The sequence below is a fragment of the Paroedura picta genome, chromosome 7 (assembly GCF_049243985.1).
Source record: "Paroedura picta isolate Pp20150507F chromosome 7, Ppicta_v3.0, whole genome shotgun sequence".
In the NCBI taxonomy this organism is placed as follows: Eukaryota; Metazoa; Chordata; class Lepidosauria; order Squamata; family Gekkonidae; genus Paroedura; species Paroedura picta.
This window is the reverse complement of record NC_135375.1, coordinates 102766372-102778012: the sequence shown is the minus strand read 5'-3', so window position 1 is coordinate 102778012 and position 11641 is coordinate 102766372. Positions and strand designations below refer to the sequence as shown.

Here is an 11641-nt window from a genome sequence, read left to right as displayed (position 1 = left end):
CTCACACCACATCTCTTACCTCGTGTGGCTCTCCACCTTGGCTCCAGATGCCCTTTTGGGGTACTACAACAATACCTACCATTACAGCCGTTGGAGGGGCAAAAGCCAATGAACAAGGACAGGCCCTTCACTGCCCTGAGGTGGGAGTTTGGAAGGCCAACAGGACTGATGTTTCTATGCCGGGAATGATGTTATTTTATCCCTGTTGGCAAAAGAAGAGGAGCGGCTCAGAGCCGAGCAGAGCTAAGAGAGAGGGACCACACCGACCCTGGCTGGACCGAGCCATGAGGCAAAGCCATGGAGAACAGGAAGATTAGCTACGGCTTTGCACGACAGACACAACGCTTGGGAAGCGGCTGGGAAGCCATAATTGGAAACTGTCCCAGTGTCTGAATCGACAACCCATAACTGCAGTTACTTCGCACCGGGCCCATCTGCCCTGGTTCTCGTGCCAAGGAGCCCTCTAAGATGCCATGCATGGGGCTCAAACCAGACTGGGGAAAGGGCCACAGACAACCAAACTCCCTGGCGAAGATCCAGCAAAATGGAAAGCTGCCTTGAGAAGGAGGCCCTGAAAGGACCACTGTAGCCACAAAACTACTACCCAGCAATACTGGGAAATGAATGTCATGTTTCACTCTTAAGGGATCCAAGCAAGAATGAGACAAGCCCTCCTTGCGTTATTTCCTGCTTGTGGCCTCTGTGGCAGGTCAAACTGCTCTCTCTCCCAACACCTCTAGGCTTCTCCCCGGCTCTTCCTCCCCAGCCTTCCTCTTCCTCCCTCTCCTGCTTGGTTCCTTCCATTTACATCTCTCCCTCCCGGCAAGACCTCAATGGACTCTCCAAATCCCCTCCTTCCACCCAACCACCCACCACCCTCCTCGCTCCTGCTTTCTTGCTGGCACCCTGACTGTCCCCCGACCAGAAGGATGGGGTGATGCCCCTACTGCCCCCCCCCAGCCCTTGCAGTGCTCAGAGAAGACTACCGTGCCCCTTCCCCACCGTCTCCTCTCCCGGCTGACCATACTCACCTCCTCCACCTAACACCTCCTCCACGCCGGCAATGGAGCTCCTTGGCGCGGCTGGAGGGAGCGGCTCTTCCCCCTGAAGCCCTGGTGTCCCCGTGACACCAGGGCAGTGTCTTCCACAGGGGGAAAGAGCTGGGGGGCTGCTGCTGGGGCGGACAGGGAGGCGGGTGGCCCTGACTCTCCGTCAGGCAGCACAAGGCGTACCCGCTTCATCGAGCCAGGGCCTGGCTTCTTAGCCCCCGACCGTAGTATCGGTCGCAGCTTCCCCCTGCTGCATCCCTCCCTGTCCACTGGCCGTGGTAAGGTAGGTGGAAGACAGGCCAGAAGATCCACCAGTCTGATGCAGCCCCCGACCGGCTCCTCCAGCCGCGCTCGGTCTTTCTTCCTGGCCGCCTCTGGAAATTAAAGGCGAGAAGGGCAAAATGAACGGGGCGGGCAGGGGATTCTGGGCCTTCCTTGCTCTTCCGGGGGCTCTTCCCCTTGGCACATTGCGTGGTTCTCCCAAGAAGCCACAGTCAGCGGACAGGGGATCCCCACATGGCCTTAACCCTCTCCATGGACCGGCCGTTCACACGGGGGCCTTGTCAACGTCTGCTCCTAGCGATAAGCCCCTCTGGAGCAGCAGGAGGACCTCAGGCCGAGGTAAGGCCTCTGAGGGAAGCTGTGCTCTGGTCCCGTTTTCTTGCTCAGGATTCAGGCGCCATGCATTGCGCCCCACCGTCTCTTTGGTTCCTTGCGTGGCGTGTGGGGGAAAGAGGCCTTTGGTGCTTCCCGAGGGGCACTCTGCGCTCTCCCGCTAACTCTCCCTTCTGTTCTGCAGGGTGAACTGCTGGTGCCTTTCCTGGGTGGACCCTCAAGAGGGGATCTCTGCAGACAGGTCTTCTGGGTCCTTGGCTGCTGATAGCCATCTGCTCAAAGCAGGTCAAGCTAAGCCAGCCTGTTCCTTGAGGGGGGGGGCACGTGTTCTCCAAAGGTTCACTCCCCAGTGCTGACTTCCAAGGTCAGCAGCCGCAAGGGCTTCCTTGTGTTTCCTGGTGGCTGGAGGCTCTTACCCTTGGTGTTCTCAATTGGGGGAAGGCGGCCAGGTGCTCCATGCCGGGGGGCAGGTGATCCCTGTATGAAGAGGTCTTGCAGCCTTCCAGACATCTCTCTCTCTCAATTTCTCTATCTCTCTCTCTCTCTCTGTCACACGCACACAAACACAGGCACTCAGGGTAACCTACATCACAAGATGCTGAGCCATGCCCATATCCTGCCTGCCACTCTCCGCTCCCTGTGGCTCAAAGGGCCTGCCGCTGTTTCGTAGGCCGCTCCCCAGCCCAGCCTCCATTCAGACCACCAAGTACGGCCAGATTCAGCACCCAACCCCCGACAGGTCTCCCGCTTCGTCAACCTGCTTACCCCTTTCTCATAATTAATACATCCATGAAATTCCCTTCCAAAAACCCCATTGGAGGCCCACATCTTTCCCCTCCAATCCCATACTGAATCCTTCGGCAGTGCAGCGGATTCCAACTCAGAACACACCGGCAAGAGAGTTTCATCTTAGGCTTTTCTGTAAATCTGCAGAAATGCCTTTCCCCCACTGTTCTAGCCAGCTTACAGTTTCCAGCCCGAGAAGGGCAACGCAGGACCGAATGGCTTTATGCCCAGAATAAGTCTCAGGTTCCTCCCCCAGGCATTTGCTTGGGGCCAACGAAGGTCATGACTGGAAATATCGAGGTGCTCCCTCTATACCAGGGGTAGTCAAGCTGTGGTCCTCCAGATGTCCATGGGCTACAATTCCCATGCTCCCCTGCCAGTGTTTTCTTGCAGGGACTCATGGGGATTGTATTCCATGGACATCTGGAGGACCACAGTTTTGACTACCCCTGCTTTATACGGCTGTGCCCCCTCCCTGAAATAGGAAATTAAAGGCCTGTTTCTGGATGAAGCTACATATGGTGTTATGTCAGTTGCCCGATGCCAGCTTGCTGGGAGGGGAGGGGTATAAATCCCTATAGAAATAAGTAAACTCAATAGTTTATATACTTGGATTTATAGTTTCTGCATCTCGGGAGAAAGCGTGGATTTAAGGGGAGAAGGATTGACTTTTCTAAAGCTCCAGAATCGTGCACCCGCCTCTGGTCAAAAGTCTCTCTCCAAACCCTCCTTGTTCTTCACCTCAATACTGTCTGTCTGCTTATACCCATAAGGAGCAGCAGGCTCAGCCGTTTCCCACTGACTGCTGATCCCTGGCCCCAAGGAAGCACCTCTGAACTCAACCAGGGCAGGACGTTTTCAGTCGTGCCCCCAATAGGAGGATCTACCGCAGTTCCGCAAAACGGAGCTCTTCCGCAAAGCCTTGCTGGGGGCCACTGAGTGGATAACACCCTCAGGCTCCTGCAGAACATGCTGCTACCTGATGAGCTCATGGAATATTTTGCAAGGCAATCCTGGATCCAATGAGCCTGTTGGGTTATAGTCAAGCACGACGTCAAATAATTCTAAAGTTCATGGCTGAATGATGAGTGTTGTGTTGGTTACAAATAAATGTTGAACGGTTACTGGTTATATATTTATGGATGCTGAGACAGTTCACTGAGTCTGATTCTGGAGTCCATTACAATGCGTACCTTGCAGTATGTATATGTCATGAACCTGTGTTGCAAACCGCCCTGAGCCAAATGGGAGAGCGGAATAAAAATGCAAAAAAAATAAATAAATATTGCCCTTGCTCCCGAGTCCCAAAACATCTCCTGTCAATGCCTGGCAGAGAGAGCCTGCTTATTGTCCTAAGGAACAGCCACTAGAAATAAAGATAAGGACAATTCTGCTTTCTCTCCAGCCAGTAACAGACTACAAGAGCTGATGACTTTGACTCAAGCCAGCCCGAGAATCTTTAATGTGCTGGTTACAAATCTTTGGCTGAGGCTCCTGACAGCATCCAGGAGGAAGAATTCTTACCAGTAGAGACCTGAAGGTTAGTCAAGTGGTTAGTGGAGCCATCAGGAAGAAATGGACCGAACTAATTGCCAAAAGTGCCTCTTTAACCTTTGTCTCTTCAGAACAAAGAAAGGGAAGCTCCCCCAGGTGGTCATCAGCTTAGTTCATGAACAAATGAAATGATTTCCAAGGTGGAGATGGCAAATAACAGTTTATTCCACCATAAATTGTTATTTGCCATTGCCAGCTTGAAAATCATGTTACTTCATGCTACTTCCTCTCCTGTGGGGGTCCCTGGTCGTGCCTCTCCTTACTCCGAGGAGCAGAGCTCAGTCAGACTCGGAAATAGGGTGTGCTGAAACACCAGGGCAGAGAGCAAAACGCGGGGCTATCAATCCTTTGAGCAGTTTGCTCACAAGGAGAGGCAACTTTCCACAACAAAGCCCTTAGCAGCCTGAATCAGGTTCCGAAAGACTGTGAGAATCCCCACCTGGTTCCCCAACCAGAACATGAAGAGTGGGGCATAAAGGGGGGTTCCCCATTGCAGTCTTTGCTCTCCCCTCCCCCCAGCCTGTTTCCTAGTTGGGACTTGTGCTGAGGCTGAAGTTCCTTCCCACAGGATCATGTCCATGGGGCTGACCCAGAAGCATCCTGGGGAGGCTTCCCTTGAAGGCTGGCTGCTCAGACAGAAGGAGAGGGAGAAGGTGTTTCCTAACCCAATACTTAAGCCTAGAGGCGGGGAGGTCTCTTGAAGCAGCTCAAGACCGTACATACTAACCTTGCAAAACCGTGCTGCTTGTCCAGCAGAAACCACTGGTTTGCCCTCACCGCTGCTGGGAGCCGGGATGTCCCAATGGACGGATTGTGATGTGAGGCTGTCTATGGCCTTCCCCATGGCAACCCTGCAGCAATGGGGCAGAGGCAGGAAGGAGCCTGGGAAAAGCCAGTGCTAAGGAAAGCAGAGGTCCTGAGGATGGGCAGAAAGGATGACCAACCAGAGGCTGCGGGCCAGACACTGAGGGAGAGGGGGGGAGAGTTAGGGGAGGGGGCAGGGATTTCTTCCCCTTTCCTTGACGAAAGAGAAAATAACCACTGTTTATGTGGATGACATGGCCACCTTATCCCTCCCAAAAACAACCCTGAATAAGATGCTGGCTACGTTAGCAGATTCCTGTAAAATGAGGTTGTAAAGGTGAACTGCAATGAAACTAAAATAGTGGGTTCCCAAAGCACATTTGGCTGGTCAATCAATAACTACAAAGGTTTTTAAACATCTAGGCACCACCTTTCAGGCCTCCGTTTCCTGGCAGGAACATTAAAACCCTACTTTAATTTCTACCCGCTGAGCAACTGGTACCATCCTTAAGTTTTCCTACTCCGGATGGATTCCCGGCAATGAATGCATTTTTAGGGAATTCCCCAGCCATTGTATGGGGTGGAGATCTAGGAGTGGAATCAAAATATTCCAGCTCAGTTGGATGTTATCCAAAGCACCTTTCTTAGGGAAATCTCAGGACTTCCTCAGGGCAGTCCAGCAGCTCATTTAAGAACCAGGGTTTCCTGTCTCTACGAGGACCCATCTATCAGACTTAATATCAGACTGGGAAATGCATCTGAAACCCAGCTGGCTACATAGGACACCCCTTTTAGGCAAAGGACAACTATTGGGTCAAGCTCAGTCTTGCAACTGTATACTTTATCCCCCTTAGAGGCCCTTAAAACCTGGGACCTCCAAATAATCCATAAATGGGTCGTTCAAAAGGAGGCGAGCCATGACATCTACTGTGTTCTAAACTCCAGATTTTGTAAATGGTATTCCCTTTGATACAGTCAAAACTCAAAAGCACCTAGGAGATCTCTTTGATCCCCTTAAGGAGAGCATTTACGATTGCCTCTTTTCAAACAATGCCCTCCACCTATTTACATTTACAGGATGGATATAATAAAGATCCCCTCAGATGACAGTCTCTGTCCTTGTGCTTCCTATCACATAAGAGATTGAACACATTACCTCTTTCACAGCCCACTGGGTGATCCTACCTACACTGGGTTATAAAAGGCCATCCTGCACTCTATCAGAACAGTAAAGATTGTATTAGTGTCTTACTGGCAAAAACAAATTCATATATAACAATTAAAGTCGCCTTCTTTATGTTGTTACTGAAAAAAGTAAAGGAATCGTTTTGTACATGTCAATCTCTAAAGCAGAAATCCTTGTATTTATTATAATTGACCTAATTCTGTATTTTATCATTGTCTTAGCTTATTGATTGTATGATGTTATTTATAATTTGAGGTATATACTGCCACTCCCTGCAAGCTGGCTCATGGCGGTTCACAACAGACATATAAAAACATCTGTAGATAGATAGATAGATATCAGAATCTTCCATCAGTACATGTTTGTGTTTAATAATGGATCTCTATTTCTAGCCCATCCCCCAGGGAAGTTCAGATCATACAGGAACTCTAATTCCCAGAGATCTCCAGGCCCCACCTGGAGGTTAGCAACCCCTGGGGTAGGAATATTCCTGGAGGTTTGGAGCTGGGGCCTCAAGAGGGCGCAAAGCCTCACAGTCTCCCCTCCACAGCATCCCTTTCCCCCCGCAGAGCTGATCTTATACTCTGGAGGTGAGCACTTTGAGATGACATGCATGTTTGCGTGTGTGAAATCCCCTGGCAGGACATACACCAGGCCATAGTTTAGCAGCTGCAGGCTGAGTGCTTTTCCCCACCCTCTCTGCATCTAGGGGGGTTCACACTCAGCTGCACCTGTTTTCTCCATGGGGACGGCTGCCTGGAGACCAGTTGTAATTCCTGAGGATCTCCCGCCTCCCCATGAGGTTCGAAAACAAACGTCTTTGGATCCCACAAAGTGAAAACCAAGAAACACATTCACAATTGGCATTACTGAAAATAGACTTTATTGCACAGCCAATGATTGGCTCTTTTTCTCGGCTCCCCTGGACGTTGGCAACCCAGCTGGCTGCATACGGAGGAGGCATCAAATCCAGCTCCTGAGATTGGAGTCTGCCGCTCTTTAAGCACCACACCACACTGGGCCTTCAGATCGAGTGGGAAGCAGGGCCAGGAGGGTGTCAGAACCATGATTTATGCTCTTGCCGTGTGGCCAGCACCCACGAAGGCCACAATCCAGGTGTGCATCCCAGCGCCTGGCGCATTCCTGGTTGCACCGGGCTTTGCCTCTAGTGCCAGTATAAGGCCTGGTTGGCTCCCTGAGCACATTCACCCCCCCTTGAGGATTGAAGGAGAGATCAGTCTTTTGAACCAACAAATCCCACCAGGCCAATTCATCATCATTTGTGGAAACAGATGCAAAGATCGTATTTATTATCTATGGACAATGTGCAAATAGGACATCCTAGAACAGGGCAGAGTCTGAGCAACGTGATCTTTTCCAGGAAGATTTGCATCTTAACCGAGCCGCACTTGGAAATAGCTCCTCCCTCCCTGTTGTTTTCCTGTTAATAAAAGGAGGGCCCCAAAGTTGCACAGTATGCAGGTGGCGGAAACCGTGAGTCTCACGGCAGAAGAAACGCTCCTTTTTTGTGCTCAGAAAGATGGCCACCTTGTCGTTAATAACTGGCTTTGTGCTTCTTGTCATGGAAACCCTCGTTGGGACGGTGGCAAATGGATTTATTGTCCTCGTCTGCTGCACTGACTGGTTCAGAAGCAGGAAGCTCTCCCGCATTGACCTGATCCTGGTCTGTCTTGCCTCGTCCAGACTCCTGTGGCAGGCAGTAGTAATCCTGCATGTGACCATGTTTTACTTTTTTTTGCACACCTATATATTGGAAAAGGTGAATTCAATGGTGATGATCATGTGGTTCTTTACAGACAACGTCAATCTTTGGTTTGCTGCCTGTCTCAGCCTTTGGTATTTAATAAAGATCGCCATCTTCTCCCACCCGCTTTTCCGCCAAGTGAAGCAATGTTTTTCTCGGCTGGTCCCTTGGCTGCTTTTCGGCACGGTGGTTTCCTCTGCAGTTCTGGTTGTTACCGTCTTTGCATATTCCCTCAATGGCTCAGGCACCTGTGATCCCTTCAAAGCACTTTTAAACAATAGCCGTGATTCAGAAGTAAAAAAGATTTGCTCTTTTACAGACCTTGTCTTTTCAGGGATTGTCTCAAATGTGCTCCCTTCTGTGGTATGTTTGTCCTCCACCATCTTGTTGATCATCTCTCTGTGGAAGCACACGAGACATTTGCAACACGATGGAATCGCCGTCCGGGATCTCAACAGCAGCGCTCATCTAAGGGCCATCCAAGCTCTGGCTTCCTTTGCTGTTTTGTATCTCTTCAGTTTTGTAGCCAGGATTTTACAGTTAATGCTGTCTTGGGAAAGCAATGATCTTTCTTGGACATCTATATATTTTTACAATGTCATCAGTCTGTATCCGGCTGGGCATGCAGTTGTCCTGATATTAATTAATCCAAAACTAAGACAGGCGTGGTTGAGAACAAAACATCTCTTAAAATGTCGTGAAGCACCATCATAATCTTTTCCAAAAGAACGAAGGGAGAGGACATTCTCTTGGGAATGAAGGAACCTGCAAAGGTCATGGGAGACAATCCATCCAGATGTTCTCCTGATGTTTCAGGCACATTAAATTGTTTTGATGAAGATGACCTTCCAGTGGATTGAGTTCTTGGCTCCTGCAAGTGCAAATTACTCTTTTTATTCACCAATACTTTAGCCATTGAATATCAATGTCTGCCGTGAATCTAGAAGAATTGGTTCTTATATACTGCTTTTCTCTCCCCAAAGGAGTCTCAAAGTGGTTTATAATTGCCTTCCCTTTCCTCTCCCCAAAACACACACCCTGTGAGGGAGGTGAGGCTGAGATACCCCTGATATTACTGAAGAAGAAGAATTGGTTCTTAGATGCAGCGTTTCTCTAACCGAAGGAGTCTCAAAGTGGCTTACAGTCGACTTCCCTTTCCTCTCCCCACAACAGACACCCTGTGAGGGAGGTGAGGCTGAGAGAGCCCTGATGTTACTGCTCAGTAAAACCAGCTTTATCAGTGCTGTGGGGAGACCAAGGTCACCCAGCAGGCTGCATGTGGAGGAGGAGAGGGGAATCAAACCCGGCTCGCCAGATTAGAAGTCCACACTCCTAACCACTACACCCAACTACCTTCGTTTCAATTTCAGGTATACTTCATCTCTTGCTGTGACTTGCCTCATTTAAACACGTTGAATGAGTGTGGATGGTGAAAGCTTCAACCTAAAGAATTATTATGCCTTTGTTTCGATTTACACTGAAGTCAAGTCAGTAGGCTTTTACTTCACATGCCGTGTATTTGTCAGGATCAGTGCCTGCTCTCTGCCATGAATTGTCTATGAACAGGGGTTACCCCATCTTGTCTGTATTCCACTATTCTGTTTCCTGGATTTCCATGTAACCCAAGCCTATTCTCTGTCCCCATGTTATCATGCTTTGTAGTGCCCGCTGTGAATTGTTTGTGCTTTGATCCCTGCCCGCTCGCTCTGCATTTTGTAACAGCAACATTGTATCTTGTCACTAGGCGCCGGCCAGTCCAAGGACATGCGAATTGTAGCACCTCTGCCTGGGACAGCACCTGGGGAAGAGGGCACCCCTCCCCGTGGGAACATTCAAGTTTTGGGCGGGAGAATGGGATTGAAAAGGGCTTGCCATTCTTTGTGGGGTAGATTTGACTTCCTGAGTTAGAGTGACTAAACTTCCATTAAAGCTTTCTTATTATAGAAGTTTTGTTGTGAGTTCTTTTGGCGCTTGACAGTATTCCCTCCACAACTTTCTTTCCCCCACACTTTTCCTCCTCGGAATTGTGGAGTGTGTAGTCTGCATGCCAAGGAGAAGAACCAGACCTTGTGTCATGCTGCCGAAATTTACACACTTGTGCGTGTGTGATCCTGGTTGATCTATTGCAGCTACACACTTGCATCACAGTGGGGGTTGCTGTGGTTGTCGCCTTAGTTTAGCGCATCAAGTTTAGCGATAATCATTCTGGCCATTTGCAGGCTGGGCATGTTTTTTTGAACTGGGAGAGAGATTCTTCAAGTTGTATTTCCTCTCGGTTTGACATCTTAACCGTTTCTTATGGAGACAACAGTTCTGAATCTGATCCTTGTTTTGGCCAGAAAGTGCAAAGATCTGTTGAATATTGAAATTATGGGAAGGTGAGAAAGAGAGTCCGCATTGCATCCATCTGCAGTTCCGGCCAGAGCAAGTAGAAGAGTCAGAGGGTAAAAAGGCCCCATTCCAGATGAGGGAACCTCAGACAGCTGCTGTTTGGGTTTGGCTGGGTAGACTGGCAACCGATGGCTTCCAAGTTTTGAAAAGAAGCCTTTCCTTGCTTTCTGGAGTCTGGCTTCTCATCGCTCCTGCTTGGTGATTTGGATATTCATCATGGTTTTTTCTTTCTTTTTTATCTTTAATAAAGTTCTAAAATTTTGCACCCCCTCTTTTCATCAACCTTTGACCTCTATTTCTGCCTTCCTTGTACTTTGATGTCTGCAGCCCACCCTGAATGGCTTTTCTTCTGATCCAATAAGAGACGGGCTCCTTATTCCCCGGAGATGCCCCCTTCCCATATCTGCCCCGTCAGCGGCTTGTCGGGAACTTCCAGCACTGGCCTGAAGGCAGCAGCCTGAGGCAGCCCCAATGGCTGGAGAGAGGGCCACGAAGAGCAGTCGCGGGAGAGGAAGGACACCCTCTGGCTCTCCACTGGGCCCTGTGGGCTCTGGCCTCAAAGGGAACCGAATCCCAACCTAACTAGGCAAGTTACCACCCCAAAGGTTGAGCTACATGGATTATGTAGATTAGTCGGAGCAGAACCATACAGTACGTTACCGCCACTTTTACTTCTTTAATTAAAAAATAAATAACTATATCAGACAATTATCATAAATGCTCATTCTAAAAGCTTTTGAAAACATATTTTTTCAGGGCCTTTTGTGCCGATCAGCAAGCCCCCAAATTTTATGTATTACTGCGTTTTACAATAACTAGAAGACTGAGAAAGACTCTTTTGTTGGAGAGATGCTTGGCCACACTTCCATGGGTTGTTGTGAAATGTTATACAGTCAACAATTGTGAATTGTTGATGCTTTGCATTTTGAAGAAGAAGAAGAAGAAGAGTTGGTTCTTAAAGGCCGCTTTTCTCTACCTGAAGTAGTCTCAAAACGGCTTCCCTTTCCTCTCCCCACAACAGACACCCTGGGAGGTGGGTGAGGCCGAGAGAGCCCTGATATCACTGCTCGGTCAGGACAGCTTTCTCAGTGCCGCGGGGAGCCTAAGGTCACTCAACTGGCACTTTTGTGCTTTATTGTAATACATATTTGAATTTTAAAATTCTCCTTGTAGCTCAATCTTTGGTTTCCTAACCTCTTCCTATTTATTATTCCAATTTATTGCCTGCCTCTGTCAAAAACCCCGTGGGGATAAAGATGCTGTGGCAAAAACATATCCCAGACCTGGTAATGCTCCTCTTCCTAGTCACAGCCCTCAAGCTGGACCGAGAATCGGCAGACAGACTCTGCAGGAAAGTCTCTGCTAGGCCCAAAGGTGCTGCGGGTGAATCAAACTGGACAATGCAGAGATCTCAATCTCCTGGCAACCTTTGCTCACCTCAGCGGGTTCCCTCTTGCCAAGCTGCCTTCCTTACCTGCCCTCTAAGTCGGA

At 49.3% G+C, this 11641-nt stretch overlaps 1 long non-coding RNA gene across 1 annotated transcript; it reads right to left on the bottom strand.

Annotated features, from left to right (window-relative positions):
- LOC143841877 (uncharacterized) lies at positions 1–2720 on the bottom strand. The gene is made up of 3 exons (XR_013232920.1): positions 2081–2720; positions 1032–1423; positions 1–202 (listed from the first exon to the last, which is right to left on the bottom strand). It is a non-coding gene; the product is annotated as an uncharacterized LOC143841877 (long non-coding RNA).
- Positions 2721–11641: the final 8921 nt, after the last annotated feature.